Below are 16,770 nucleotides of genomic sequence, written 5' to 3'. Positions count from 1 at the left end.
TTGATCTTTAAACGAGCTAAGGCTTATCTTGGAGTTGAACGCCAAGTTGTAACGTGTTTTTGGCGTTCAACTCTGGTTCGTGACGTGTTTCTGGCGTTTGACTCCATAATGCAGCATAGAGCTGGCGTTGAGCGCTAGTTTACGTCGTCAAAACTCGAATAAAGTATGGACTATTATATATTGCTGAAAAGCTCTGGATGTCTACTTTCCAACGCCGTTGAGAATGCACCATTTGGAGTGTAGCTCTAGAAAATCCATTTCGAGTGCAGGGAGGTCAGAATCCAACAGCATCAGCAGTCCTTTGTCAGCCTTTTATCAAAGTTTTGCTCAGGTCCCTCAATTTCAGCCAGAAATTACCTGAAATCACAGAAAAACACACAAACTCATAGTAAAGTCTAGAAATGTGAATTTAGCATAAAAACTAATGAAAACATCCCTAAAAGTAGCTAGATCCTACTAAAAACTACCTAAAAGCAATGCCAAAAAGCGTAGAAATTATCCGCTCATCACAACACCAAACTTAAATTATTGCTTGTCCCCAAGCAATTGAAAATAAATTAGGATAAAAAGAAGAGAATATACTATAAATTCCAAAATATCAATGAATATTAGTTCTAATTAGATGAGCGGGACTTGTAGCTTTTTGCTTCTGAACAGTTTTGGCATCTCACTTTTTCCTTTGATGTTTAGAATTATTGGCATCTCTAGGAACTTAGAATTTCAGATAGTGTTATTGATTCTCCTAGTTAAGTATGTTGATTCTTGAACACAGCTACTTTTATGAGTCTTGGCCGTGGCCCTAAGCACTTTGTTTTCCAGTATTACCACCAGATACATAAACGCCACAGACAAATAACTGGGTGAACCTTTTTAGATTGTGACTCAGCTTTGCTAAAGTCCCCAGTTAGAGGTGTCCAGAGCTCTTAAGCACACTCTTTTTGCTTTGGATCACGACTTTAACCACTCAGTCTCAAGCATTTCACTTGGACCTGCATGCCACAAGCACATGGTTAGGGACAGCTTGATTTAGCCGCTTAGGCCTGGATTTTATTTCCTTGGGCCCTCCTATCCATTGATGCTCAAAGCCTTGGATCCTTTTTACCCTTGCCTTTTGGTTTTAAAGGCTATTGGCTTTTTCTATTTTCTTTTTCTTTTTCTTTCTATTTTTTTTCTCGCAAGCTTTTGCTTTTTCACTGCTTTTTCTTGCTTCAAGAATCATTTTCATGATTTTTTCAGATTATCAATAGCATTTCTCTTTGTTCATCATTCTTTCAAGAGCCAACAATTTTAACATTCATAAACAACAAGATCAAAATTATGCACTGTTCAAGCATTCATTCAAAAGACAAAAGGTATTGTCACCACATCAATATAATTAAACTAAATTCAAGGATAATTTCGAAATTCATGTACTTCTTGTTCTTTTGAATTAGAAACATTTTTCATTTAAGAGAGGTGAAGGATTTATGGAATTATTTATAGTCGTAAGACATGGTTACTCAATACTAATGACCATGAGGTAGAGACACAAAATGTAAACACCCATATAGCATAAAAATTGAAAAACAGAGATAAGAACAAGGAAGTTAAGGAATGAGTCCACCTTAGTGAGGGTGGCACCTTTTTGAAGGACTAATGGTGCTTTTTGAGCTCTTTTATGTCTCTTCCTTGCCTCTGTTGCTTGATCCCTAGTGATTTTGGTGCTTTTATCCTTAGTTGCTCCCAATAGTTGTGTGGAGGAAAATATATCCCTTGAGGTATCTCAGAGATTTCTTGATGAGGGAATTCCTCATGCTTTCTTGATATGCAGTCAAATGCTCTTCTACTGAGCTATGGACCCTTGACATGAATCTCTCCATCTCCCATGACTCGGAGGTGGAAAAAATTTTTTGTCTTCCCTTTTCTCTTTTTTTTTGAGATTTCTCTGGCCTTAGGTGCCATCAATGGTTATGGAAAAACAAGAAAGCTATGCTTTTACCACACCAAACTTAGAATGTTGCTCGCCCTCGAGCAAAGAAGAAAGAATGGAAGGAGAAGAAAATATGGAGGAGAGGGAGAGATGTGTATGTTTCGGCCATATGGGTGGGATTGGGTGGGGAAGAGATGGATGGATGTGAGTGGTGAAAAGGTGATGGGGAGAGAGATTGGTGCACGAAATTGCAGTCACACTTTTGCAATTCCGCACAACTAACCAGCAAGTCACTGGGTCGTCCAAGTAATACTTTACGTGAGTAAGGGTCGATCCCACGGAGATTGTCGGCTTGAAGCAAGCTATGGTTATCTTGTAACTCTTAGTCAGGATATCAATAATTCTCATTGTGAAAAGTAAAAGAACATGAAATAGATACTTGTTTTGCAGTAATGGAGAACATGTTGAGGTTTTGGAGATGCTCTATCTTCTGAATCTCTGCTTTCCTACTGTCTTCTTCTTCATGCACGCAAGACTCCTTCCATGGCAAGCTGTATGTAGGGTTTCACTGTTGTCAATAGCTACATCCCATCCTCTCAGTGAAAATGTTCAATGCGCTCTGTCACAGCACGGCTATTCATCTGTCGGTTCTCGATCATGTCGGAATAGAATCCAGTGATTCTTTTGCGTCTATCACTAACGCCCCACAATCGTGAGTTTGAAGCTTGTCACAGTCATTCAATCCTTGAATCCTACTCAGAATACCACAGACAAGGTTTAGACCTTCCGGATTCTCAAGAATGCCGCCATCAATTCTAGCTTATACCACGAAGATTCCGATTAAGGGATCCAAGAGATATCCACTCAATCTAAGGTAGAACGGAGGTGGTTGTCAGGCACACGTTCATAGGTGAGAATGATGATGAGTATCACGGATCATCACATTCATCAAGTTGAGGAACAAGTGATATCTTAGAATGGAAGCAAGCGTGATTGAATGAAAAACAGTAGTAATTGCATTAATCCATCAAGACACAGCAGAGCTCCTCACCCCCAACCATGGGGTTTAGAGACTCATGCCATAGAAGGTACAGTATGAAATGTGTAAAGTGTCATGAGATAAAGATACAATGTCAAAAGATCCTATTTATAGTGAACTAGTAACCTAGGATATACAGAAATGAGTAAATGACGTGAAAATCCACTTCCGGGGTCCACTTGGTGTGTGCTTGGGCTGAGCATTGAAGCTTTCATGCGTAGAGACTTTTCCTGGAGTTAAACGCCAGCTTTTGTGCCAGTTTGGGCGTTTAAGTCCAGCTTTTGTGCCAGTTCCGGCGTTAAACGCCGGGAATTCTGAAGCTGATTTGCAACGCCGATTTGGGCCATTAAATCTCAGGAAAAATATGGACTATTATACATTGCTGGAAAGCCCAGGATGTCTACTTTCCAACGCAATTGAGAGCATGCCAATTAGGCTTCTGTAGCTCCAGAAAATTCACTTCGAGTGTAGAGAGGTCAGAATCCAACAGCATCTGCAGTCCTTTTTCAGCCTCTGAATCAGATTTTTGCTCAGGTCCCTCAATTTCAGCCAGAAATTACCTGAAATCACAGAAAAACACACAAACTCATAGTAAAGCCCAGAAAAGTGAATTTTAAATAAAAACTCATAAAAACATACTAAAAACTAACTAAAATGTACTAAAAACATACTAAAAACAGTGCCAAAAAGCGTATAAATTATCCGCTAATCACAACACCAAACTTAAATTGTTGCTTGTCCCCAAGCAACTGAAAATCAAATAGGATAAAAAAAAGAGAACATACTATAGACTCCAAAATATCAATGAAACTTAGGTCCAATTAGATGAGCGGGACTAGTAACTTTTTGCCTCTGAATAGTTTTGGCATCTCACTTTATCCTTTGCAGTTTAGAATGATTGGCATCTATAGTGTTATTGATTCTCCTAGTTAAGTATGATGATTCTTGAATACAACTACTTTATGAGTCTTGGCTGTGGCCCAAAGCACTCTGTCTTCCAGTATTACCACCGGATACATACATGCCACAGACACATAACTGGGTAAACCTTTTCAGATTGTGACTCAGCTTTGCTAGAGTCCCCAATTAGAGGTGTCCAGGGTTCTTAAGCACGCTCTTTTTGCCTTGGATCATTTTTTATTTTTACCCTTGCCTTTTTGTTTAAAGGGCTATTGGCTTTTTCTTCTTGCTCTCTCTCTTCTTTTTTTCTCTCTCTTTTTTTTTGAATTCACTGCTTTTTCTTGCTTCAAGAATCAATCTGATAATTTTTCAGATCCTCAATAACATTTATCCTTTTCCATCATTCTTTCAAGAGCCAACAAGTTTAACATTCTTTAATCAACAAATTCAAAAGACATATGCACTGTTCAAGCATTTATTCAGAAAACAACAAGTATTGTCACCACATCAAACTAATTCAACTAGTTTCAGAGATGTATTTGAAATCCTGTACTTCTTGTTCTTTTGTGATTAAAGCATTTTTCATTTAAGAGAGGTGATGGATTCATAGGACATTCATAGCTTTAAGATATGAACCTTAAATTTTATTAATCATGAATTAAGAACAAGACTCAAAAATAAATATAAGATAAGACTAATAGTAATAGAAAACAAAAATTTAAATGACTCTAAAATAGACTCCTAATGATAGAGGTTATCACAGAGTTAGGACTCAACAACCTTGATTTTGAGAAGTGGATGCTCCCTCAACTTGTGGGGTATTTGACCCTTCAAGGGAGAGCTTCTGGCGCTTCAGCTCCTGTAGCTCACGCCCCTGCTTCTCTTGTTCCTTCAGCAATTTGCAGAGCATGCAGTTTTGATTCTGCTGTTCTTCTTTAATTTGTTCCATAGTTTCTTGCAGCTTGGCAACAGATGCTTCTAGGCTGGCCCAGTAGTCAATTTCAGGAAGTTCAGGGAGGAATTCTTGCGCCCTCCTTTTGATAGAGTTATCTTGCATTTGTCCTTCCATTGACTTCTTGGTGATTGGATGTTCAATTGGGATGAATTCATCTACTCCCATCCTCACCCCAGCATCTTTGCATAGCAAAGAGATTAAGCTTGGGTAAGCCAGTTTGGCTTCAGTGAAGTTCTTGTTTGCAATTGTGTAAATCTCACAAGCAATTAGATGATGAATCTCCACTTCTTTTCCCAGCATAATGCAATGAATCATCACTGCTCTCTTGACTGTGACCTCAGAACGGTTGCTAGTGGGCAATATACAACGCCCAATGAAGTCTAGCCAACCTCTTGCAATTGGTTTGAGATCTCCCCTCTTGAGTTGGTTTGGGACACCTTTTGAATTGGTTGTCCACTTAGTTCCAGGGAGGCATATGTCCTCTAGAACTTGATCCAACCCCTTATCTACTCTCACCATTCTCCTATTAAAGGATTCAGGATCATCTTGTAGTTGAGGAAATTTGAAGACCTTTCTTATTTTGTCCAGATGGAAGTAAATAATTCTCCCTCTGACCATGGTTCTGTAGGTATAAAAAGCAGTTCCAGTCATTCTCTGCTTATCTGTCAGCCACAGATTTGAGTAAAATTCATGAACCATGTTTCTTCCAACCTTTGTCTCAGGGTTGGTTAGAACTTCCCATCCTCTGTTTCGAATTTGCTCTTGGATCTCCGGATATTCATCTTCTTTCAGATCGAATCTAACTTCCAGGATCACTAACCTTAGACCCATTATTTTGTGGTAATGGTCTGCATGTTCTTTGGTTAAGAACTTCTCTTGACTCCAAAGCTTCTTTGGGTTATTCTCTTTCTTGCCTTTTGAATTGGTTTGTTTTCCTTTAGGAGCCATGTTCTTCATAAATCTTGGCTTAGTGATCACGGAAAAGCACACCAAACTTAGAGGTTTGCTTGCCCTCAAGCAAAAGACAGGAAAGAGGAGAGAGAGGAGGAGAGCAAATTCGAATGGTGGGGAGAGGGAGGTGGCCGAACGTGTATTTATAAGGGAGTGGGAGTGATTTCAAAAATTTTGAAGGAGATTTGAGAAGATATGGAAAGAATTTGAGAAGATATTTGAGTTTTTGAAGAAGATTTGGAAAGGATTTGAAAGAGATTTGAAGAATGATTTAGAAAATTGTTTAATTTTTGAAATTTGAGGGTGAATGATGAAAGTTTGTAATGTGTTTATGCAGAAAATTATGGATCAAAACAAGAAAGTTTGAAAAAATTTGAAGTGGAAAACAAAATCTCTGTCCCCTACCTTTCTGGTGTTAAACGCCCAGAATGGTATCCATTCTGGCGTTTAACGCCCAAATATTGGCCATTATGGGCGTTTAACGCCAGCCAGGTACCCTGGCTGGCGTTAAACGCCAAAAACCCCTTCATCATTGGGTGTTTTGCTAAACGCCCAGGATGCTGCAATCCTGGCGTTAAACGCCCAGAATGGTACCCATTCTGGTGTTTAATGCTCAAAATGGTACCTTTACTGGCGTTAAACGCCCAGAGTACCCTTTATTGGCATTTTCTTGCCAGCAAACTCCTATTCTCTGCTTTTTGCACTGAATCCTTCTGTAACTCTGTGAATTCCTTCAATTTTGATGATCAACCTTGAAGAATGTATGTCAATATTCTATTAAGTAAAATAAATCACCTGCTAATAGCTGGGTTGCCTCCCAGCAAGTGCTTCTTTATTGTCTTTAGCTGGACCTTTACTGTGCTTCATTCAAGCCTCAGTTTTAAGCATTCTTGCTCAAAATTGCTTTCAAGATAATGTTTGATCCTCTGTCCATTAACAATGAACTTTTTATCAGAATCAATATCTTGAAGCTCAACATATCCATATGGTGACACTTCTGTAATCATATACGGACCCCTCCATCGGGATTTAAGTTTTCCTGGGAATAGTCTGAGCCTAGAGTTGAAGAGCAAAACTTTTTGTTCTGGTTCAAAGACTCTGGATGACAACTTTTTGTCATGCCATTTCTTTGCCTTTTCCTTATAAATTTTTGCATTTTCAAAGGCACTGAGTCTGAACTCCTCTAGCTCATTTAGCTGGAGCAATCTTTTTTCACCAGCTAACTTAGCATCCATGTTTAGGAATCTGGTTGCCCAGTAGGCTTTATGTTCCAGTTCCACAGGCAGATGGCAGGCCTTCCCATACACAAGTTGGTATGGAGAGGTTCCTATAGGAGTCTTGAATGCTGTTCTGTATGCCCACAGAGCATCATCCAAGCTCTTTGCCCAATCCTTTCTACGGGCAATAACAGTCCATTCCAGGATTCTTTTTAGCTCTCTATTAGAGACTTCAGCTTGCCCATTTGTCTGTGGATGATACGGAGTTGCTACTTTGTGGCTAATTCCATATCGAACCATAGCAGAGTACAGCTGTTTATTGCAGAAATGAGTGCCCCATCACTGATTAGTACTCTGGGAACACCAAACCTGCTAAAGATGTGTTTCTGGAGGAATTTCAGCACGGTCTTGGTATCATTATTGGGTGTGGCAATTGCTTCTACCCATTTAGATACATAGTCTACTGCCACCAGAATATAAGTGTTTGAGTATGATGGTGGGAAAGGACCCATGAAGTCTATACCTCATACATCAAACAATTCAATCTCTAAGATCCCTTGTTGAGGCATGGCATAACCATGAGGCAAGTTACCAGCTCTTTGGCAACTGTCACAGTTACGCACAAACTCTCGGGCATCCCTGTAGAGAGTAGGCCAGTAGAAGCCACATTGGAGGACTTTAGTGGCTGTTTGCTCACTTCCGAAATGTCCCCCATACTGTGATCCATGGCAATGCCACAGGATCCTTTGTGCTTCCTCTCTAGGTACACATCTGCGGATCATTCCGTCTGCACATCTCTTAAAGAGATATGGCTCATCCCATAGGTAGTACTTGGCATCTGAAATTAATTTTTTTCTTTGCACCCTGCTGTACTCCTGTGGTATGAACCTCACAGCTTTATAATTTGCAATGTCTGCAAACCATGGAGCTTCTTGAATGGCAAAGAGTTGCTCATCTGAAAAGGTCTCAGAGATCTCAGTAGAAGGGAGGGACGCCCCAGCTACTGGTTCTATTCGGGACAGATGATCAGCTACCTGGTTCTCTATCCCTTTTCTGTCTTTTATTTCTATATCAAACTCTTGCAGAAGCAACACCCACCTTATGAGCCTGGGTTTTGAATCCTGCTTTGTGAGTAAGTATTTAAGAGCAGCATGGTCAGTGTACACAATCACTTTTGACCCTACTAAATAGGATATAAACTTATCAATGGCATAAACCACTGCAAGTAACTCTTTTTCTGTGGTTGTGTAATTCTTCTGTGCGTCATTTAGAACACGGCTAGCATAATAAATGACGTGCAGAAGCTTGTTATGCCTCTGTCCCAACACTGCACCAATGGCATGGTCACTGGCATCACACATTAGTTCGAATGGTAATGTCCAATCTGGTGCAGAGATGACTGGTGCTGTGACCAGCTTGGCTTTCAGGGTTTCAAACGCCTGCAGACACTCTGTGTCAAACACAAATGGCGTGTCAGCAACTAGCAGGTTACTTAGAGGTTTTGCAATTTTTGAAAAATCCTTTATGAACCTTCTGTAAAATCCCGCATGCCCTAGAAAGCTTCTGATTGCCTTAACATTGGTAGGTGGTGGTAATTTTTCAATTACTTCTATCTTTGCTTGATCCACCTCTATTCCCTTGCCTGAAATTTTGTGCCCAAGGACAATTCCTTCAGTCACCATAAAGTGACATTTCTCCCAGTTTAAGACCAAGTTAGTCTCTTGGCACCTTTTCAGAACAAGTGCTAGATGATTAAGACATGAGCTGAATGAGTCTCCTTATACTGAGAACTCATCCATGAAGACTCCCAGGAACTTCTCTACCATATTAGAGAAGATGGATAGCATGCATCTCTGAAAAGTTGCAGGTGCATTACACAGACCAAAAGGCATTCTCCTGTAGGCAAACACGCCAGAAGGGCAAGTGAACGCTGTTTTCTCTTGGTCTTGAGGATCTACTGTAATTTGGTTGTAACCTGAATAGCCATCCAAAAAGCAGTAATAATCATGAACCACTAGTCTTTCTAGCATTTGGTCTATGAATGGTAAAGGAAAATGATCCTTTCTGGTGGCTGTATTGAGCCTTCTGTAGTCAATACACATACGCCACACTGTAACTGTTCTTGTGGGAACCAGTTCATTTTTTTCATTATGGACCACTGTCATACCTCCCTTCTTGGGGACAACTTGGACAGGGCTCACCCAGGGGCTATCAGAAATAGGATAAATAATCCCAACCTTTAGTAACTTAGTGACCTCTTTCTGCACCACCTCCTTCATGGCTGGATGTAGCCGCCTCTGTGGTTGAACTACTGGCTTGGCATTATCTTCTAATAGGATCTTGTGCATGCATCTTGCTGGGCTAATGCCCTTAAGATCACTTATGGACCACCCAAGAGCTGTCTTATGTGTCCTTAGCACTTGAATTAGTGCATCCTCTTCCTGTGAGTTTAAAGCAGAGCATATAATCACTGGAAAAGTGTCACCTTCTCCCAGAAATGCATACTTCAGGGATGGTGGTAGTGGTTTTAGCTAAGGTTTGGGAGGCTTATCGTCTTCCTGAGGAATTTTCAGAGGTCCTTTTATTTCCTCTGGTTCCTCCTGATCAGGCTGAACATCTTTAAAGATGTCCTCTAGCTCTGATTCGAGACTTTCGGTCATATTGATCTCTTCCACCAAAGAGTCAATAATATCAGCACTCATGCAGTCATTTGATGTGTCTAGATGCTGCATAACTTTGATAGCATTCAACTTGAACTCATCCTCATTGACTCTCAGGGTTACTTCTCCTTTTTGTACATCAATGAGAGTGCGTCCAGTTGCTAGGAAGGGTCTTCCTAGGATGAGAGTTGCACTCTTGTGCTCCTCCATTTCCAGCACTACAAAGTCAGTTGGAAAGGCGAATGGCCAAACCTTGACAATCATGTCCTCAATTATGCCTGATGGATATTTAATAGAGCCATCAGCAAGTTGGAGATATATCCGGGTTGGTTTGACTTCTTCAGTCAACCCAAGCTTTCTGATAGTGGATGCAGGTATTAGGTTGATACTTGCTCCAAGGTCACATAGGGCTGTCTTGGTACAAGCACCTTCTAATGTGCATGGTATCATAAAGCTTCCTGGATCTTGAAGCTTCTCTGGTACGCTTTTTAGAATGACTGCACTGCATTCTTCAGTGAGAAATACCTTTTCAGTTTCTCTCCAATCCTTCTTATAACTTAAGATCTCTTTCATGAACTTAGCATAAGAAGGTATTTGCTCAAGTGCCTCTGCAAACGGAATCTTTATTTCAAGAGTTCTTAGATAGTCTGCAAAGCGGGCAAATTGTTTATCCTGTTCCGCTTGGCGGAGTTTCTGAGGATAAGGCATCTTGGCTTTATATTCTTCAACCTTAGTTGCTGCAGGTTTATTCCCTATAGAGGTGGTTGGAGAAGCCTTCTTAGAGGGGTTACTATCAGCACTCTCAGGTGTCTGATTCCTCATTGGCGTTTGAATGCCAGGACTGGGTGAGGAATGGGCGTTTAACGCCAACTTTTCCCCCCTTTCTGGCGTTTGAACGCCAGAACTGGGCAAGGAATGGGCGTTTAACGCCAACTTTTCCCCCCTTTCTGGCGTTTGAATGCCAGGAGTATTCCTCTCTGGGCTCTTACTGTCCTCAGAGGGATTTTGGGCAGTGGTTTGGTTATCCTCTGTCAGTTGTTCCTTTCTTGGCTTTTTGCCACTTTGAGCAGTGTTATTCAATGTCTTCCCACTCCTCAGTTAAACTGCTTGGCATTCTTCTGTTATCTGTTTAGATAACTATTATTTTGTCTGATTCAACTGGGATTCTATATTCTTGTTAGCAATTTTAGTTTCTTGGAGCATCTCTTTAAATTCCGCTAACTGTTTTGTCATCAGGAGTAATTGCTGATTAAGCTCAACAACCTGTTCTTGAGGATTAGGATCAGTAGTTACTACCATGGCTTCTTCTTTTGTAGAGGGCTCACTGCTAGAGTACCAATGTTGATTTCTAGCAATAGTATCTATGAGTTCTTGAGCCTCTTCAATCGTCTTTCTCATGTGTATAGATCCACCAGCTGAGTGGTCTAAAGACATCTGAGCTTTTTCTGTAAGCCCATAGTAGAAGATGTCTAACTGTACCCACTCTGAAAACATTTCAGAGGGACATTTCCTTAGCATACCTCTGTACCTCTCCCAGGCATTATAACGGGATTCATTATCCTCTTGTTTAAAGCCTTGGATGTTCAGCCTCAGCTGTGTCATCCTTTTTGGAGGGTAAAATTGATTCAGGAATTTGTCTGATAACTGTCTCCATGTTTTTATACTTGCTGTGGGTTGGTTATTCAACCACCTCTTAGCTTGATCTTTTACAGCAAATGGAAACAGTAATAATCTGTAGACATTCTGATCCACCTCTTTATCACGTACTGTGTCAGCAATTTGTAAGAACTGTGCCAGAAACTCAGTAGGTTCTTCCTGTGGAAGACCGAAATACTGGCAATTTTGCTGCACCATGATAATGAGTTGAGGGTTTAGCTCAAAGCTGCTTGCTTTAATGGGAGGTATACAGATACTACTCCCATATGCAGCTGTAATGGGGTTAGCATATGACCCCAAAGTCCTTCTAGACTACTCAACTCCACTTAGGTCCATGATGGAGAAAGGGAGATGATATGGATCACAAGTAAAGTATAAATTTTGTTTTTTTTCGTTTTTAATTAAAAATGACCAAAAATAATAAAATAAATGGAAAAGAAAATAAAATAAAATTTCGAAAACTAAAAGAAAAAAAATCAAAGCAAATTGAAAACTAAATCAATTAATTAATTAAAAAGATTTTGGAATTAGCAATTAAAAAAATATGATTGAAAATTATTTTGAAAAAGATATGATTGAAAAGATATGATTTTGAAAATTAATGCAAAATTTCGAAGATTTAAAGGAAAACACAAAGAAGACACCAAACTTAGAATTTTTAAAGATCAAGAAAGGACTAAGAACATGCAAATTCGAAAAATTAAAAGAGAACAAAAGCATGCAATTGACACCAAACTTAAAATATGAAACTAAACTCAAATAAAAGACTCTAAACCAACAAAAATAAAATAGTCCTAATCTAAGCAACAAGATAAACCGTCAGTTGTCCAAACTCGAACAATCCCCGGCAACGGCGCCAAAAACTTGTTGCACAAAATCGCAATCACACTTTTGCAATTCCGCACAACTAACCAGCAAGTGCACTGGGTCGTCCAAGTAATACCTTACGTGAGTAAGGGTCGATCCCACGGAGATTGTCGGCTTGAAACAAGCTATGGTTATCTTGTAACTCTTAGTCAGGATATCAATAATTCTCAGGTTTAATTGTGAAAAGTAAAAGAAAATGAAATAGATACTTGTTTTGCAGTAACGGAGAACAAGTTGAGGTTTTGGAGATGCTCTATCTTCTGAATCTCTGCTTTCCTACTGTCTTCTTCTTCATGCACGCAAGACTCCTTCCATGGCAAGCTGTATGTAGGGTTTCACCATTGTCAATGGCTACATCCCATCCTCTCAGCACTACAAGAAAAACACCCATTCAGGTACACTTGAAAAGTGTAGCTAAAAGTGAAAAAAAATGATGCCTTAGGCTACGGCTACGCTTTTTGGGCTACGGCTACGCTTTTTGAGGTGATTCCTATTCGGCCGTTGCCTATTCTCAAAGGCTACGCTTTTCTGTACCAAGGGCTACGCTTTTGGCGTTTGGAAATAGGCTACGCTTTTTAAGTGATGCTGTCCAGGACCAAAGGCTACGCTTTTCAGCTTTCATTTTTCCAGAATAGGCTACGCTTTTCAACGCTACTGCATCACCTGTAAAGCGTAGCCACATTGTATACCATAGCTACTTTTTATAAACGTAGCCTTAGGTCCCTATTTTTTGTATACTATAACTACTATATATAAGTGTAGCCTTAGGTCTCGTTTTTTTTGTGTATGCTATAGCTACTATATATAAGTGTAGCCTTAGGTCTCGTTTTTTTTTTGTGTATGCTATAGCTACTATATATAAGTGTAGCCTTAGGTCTCGTTTTTTTTTGTGTGTATATATATATATATATATATAGATATATCTAATAATTATTAATACAACATAATAGCTAATATAATTACATGTATAATAATTCTGCATTTTTATTTAAATGAGTTGAATATTACAAAATAAAAATAAATACATAATTATACTAAATAATTTCTTTAAATAATAAAAATTATCTCTAACCAAAATATATTTATAATATTGATCCAAAAGTATTAGAATGAAGTTAACTGTAAAAATTCATACATCTCGCACTAAAGTAAGCATAGCCATATGAAAACCATAATATCACTTAGCCAATAAAAGTATCTTCTAATAAAAGTCATTAGTCAACCATACATGCAAAGATTCTAAATAACACTCTATCTTAGTCAATAAACCACAATAATAGTCAGCTTAATCTTCATTGTTACCCTGCATAATTATATAGAAAAGTGCGCATAAGTGGAATTAACTTGGAATTATCTTACCCTGCTTAATCATACATTAATAGCTATGGAATTAACTTGCTAGCATTAGCCTTGACTTGAAGAATACCAAAGATATATGCAAAAGGATCTATATGCATGCAGCATTCATGAATCACAACGATAGTGCACTGCTACCTTATATTCTAAAACAACTTTTCATATAGTTTGACAAGCAATTTGTGATTGTAAATTTTGCTAAGCCTCAGAGCATTAATCTATTTTATCTACTGAATTTGAATATTGACTATCACTCGGTAAAACGCATCCAGAATAATTCTCTTGTGACATGGCATGATCAATTCTTAACCTCCAAAATATTACTATATCATGCCATAGAACATGTCCACCCCTTACTCCAAGAGCTTGCAAGAAGTTAACAATGCTAAAACTCGGCCAACTCTATATTCACGATTCCCTCACAAGTAATACGGTCCTCTTTCATAACCTTTTGTTTATCCCCTTAACAAAAAGAAGCATAATCCCTCACACAGTTCTCTAAACTATACAGTAAATAGTTCTCATTGCCAATCAACAAAATCACTACAAGTTTCAAATTCCATGGCATGCATTCCCTTTTAAAAACATTGAATCAGACATACTCAGAAAGCCACAACAGTAAATTATGGACCTAAATTGTTAGCAGGCAATCTAGTTTCTATCAATAATTAATCAAAGATAAATTACAAAATAATTAATCAAGAATTATCATCACAATCTGTGTGGTGCACAAGCACGCTTGTTAATAAAATGAATCCAACTAATGAGTCTAAAACAAAATAATGGTGAAAACACGCATATACCTCCACCAAACTTATGCTAAGTGGGTTGAGGCCAGCAACAGTCTGTCTAGCAAATTCCTCATCCCTAAACCAGAAAAATCTATCCCCTGCAAAATAAATATTAATTAAACACATTGAATGAACTTTTTTTTTAAAATATATATTAGTTTAGGTAAGAAAGGACACCAATTTATAAAATGTAGAAATGAGATTTTTTTAACATGCAAGAACAAGAAAGCAATGTAGTTGCAACTCCAAAACTAGGGTTTGGGCAAAAGCAATAGAGAAAAGCTTTGGCCACAACCATGATCCAGAGCTTTTCTACACAGGAATTCAAACATGTAGTTACTTAGAAAAGTTAACCACCCATAGAAACAACTATTTAGTTGAAGTTGCATAAAAAGCACACAAATTCAAATAGCTTCTATTTAAAAATAAAAAAGTTAAATTTAAAACCTGATCAGTTCATAAACATTGTCTACAAATTTTTAAATTTTAAATTCATCAGCTTCTACTTTCACTTGCATGTTAAAAAATCTACAATTTTGGCTTGGAATATACACAGACAAGAAAGGACACCAATTTATAAAATGTAGAAATGAGAAACAAAATACAAGGAGAAATAGCCTTATGCTTAAGATATATGTTATAACTGAAATGAATGGGATTGAAAATGTAATAAATCATTAGTAACAAAACTCTTGTTTTTTTTTCTTATCATGGTTTACCTTTACCTTAGCATTAGTAAAAGGAAAAAAAGAAGTTTGGTAAATGCACAGTTTCTGAAAGCGAGAGAGAGTGTGTGCAAGTTGAAACTATTTTTGGTGGAGGCAAGATTAATGAACATTAACTATACGGAAAATGTCGAATGGAAGAAGGAATTCAGTTACAAAAGAAGAAGTTTTTCGTTATATTGAACAATATCAATTTTAAGATTAACTGCGATCAAGGCTGACACTTCTTTTCATAAACTTCTGTTGGTTTGCATGCCAAGGCTGGTTTACTTCAATTCCTAGCATGTTAGCATGATTATTCGCAGCTGTAAAAGAAACATGTGCAAGTTCTTAATTTCAACATTCCTGATTTTACTTTAAGTGTTGATTTATTGATAAACTATTTTTTGGTACTATTTATAGTTTTATACCCAGGAATCCAGGATAGTGGCAAACTGTAACACAAGTTTCATCATACATTACTTTCACAAGAAAGTAAACCAACTACTTAAGAATTAAAATGTGAAATAACTAAGATTTAATAAATTTTACATAAAGTATGCATGATTAGAGACATGCCAATATTCCTTTACGACAAACTGAGAAGTGCAAACTGTAAAAGGGAGTAAAACATCACCACAAAATTTCATCATGTATAAATACACAAATTCACAGAAGAAAAAGCCTAGCCTATACTAGTGAAGAAACAAGTGCATTTTGATTATGATAGTTCATCATTATGCATAAAACATTTAAATAATATCACAAAACACTGACACTAATGAGAATTCAAAAGGATAGCACAGCAACATAAAAAGGATAAAGGAAATAGCAAAGTAAAAAGAACATATAATTACCATAAAAGATGCCACATGTGTTATTTCAAAGCATGTAATAGAGGTCCTGGAATGATTCTTCCCAAGAAACTTGTCGTTTCCTTAAGAACTCCAATTCTATTGCATAAAAAAGAGAATATTGTAACTTGTGAAAAATGGAGAGGAAGATGATATGCAGGCAAGGAATGGGATCCATTTGAAAGCTACTTGACAAACCTGCATCTGCTGTTGATGAGCTTAGCACTGATGTGAGAGATGGTGGCAGGATGGATTGAGGATACATCCATGAGTGCAAAACCTTGAAGCCCTGGGAGCCTCTCACATTTTGACCTGTTGTAGTACATGGCGGGAAGGAGAATTTGGGCTTGATATGATGTGTAAGTGACCTATGGACCCTGAAACTTGGATATAAATATGGTTTATGCAGAATGAAAACAAAGGACACAACAAGGATATTGGAACCATAGTGTGCTAGCAATTCAAAGAAGAGGATGATATCACCCGCATACCGGTCTTTAAAGTAAGATCCAGAGGAGCCTTCCGGCCGAGAATATGGTATTCGGATATGGAATTGGCTGCAAAGCTTGATATCATATCCCCACATCTTTCAGTTGAGTCAGCAGCTAAACCAGTTCGGGCACATGACTTTGGTGCAGCCAGACCTCTTAATGCTTTGCCCTATAATATTAAGTGATAACCTCCTTAAAATACAGAATCTAAATTATAATCCCACAACTTATGATTTCATACCACATCAACTGCAGTCAATCCAGAAGATTTATCAGCAGTTGAAAAAAGTTCAGAAACACTTCGAAAATTGACTTGGCTACACTCGGCAGTTGTTTGACAAGCTTGCAATACACCATCATTGTTAACTTCACCTGAAGTAGCAGAATTCTCCATGCTGCCAACAATTATGAATAGAATAA

Source organism: Arachis hypogaea, chromosome 3 (assembly GCF_003086295.3).
Source record: "Arachis hypogaea cultivar Tifrunner chromosome 3, arahy.Tifrunner.gnm2.J5K5, whole genome shotgun sequence".
In the NCBI taxonomy this organism is placed as follows: domain Eukaryota; kingdom Viridiplantae; phylum Streptophyta; class Magnoliopsida; order Fabales; family Fabaceae; genus Arachis; species Arachis hypogaea.
Note: the sequence above shows the minus strand (reverse complement) of the source record.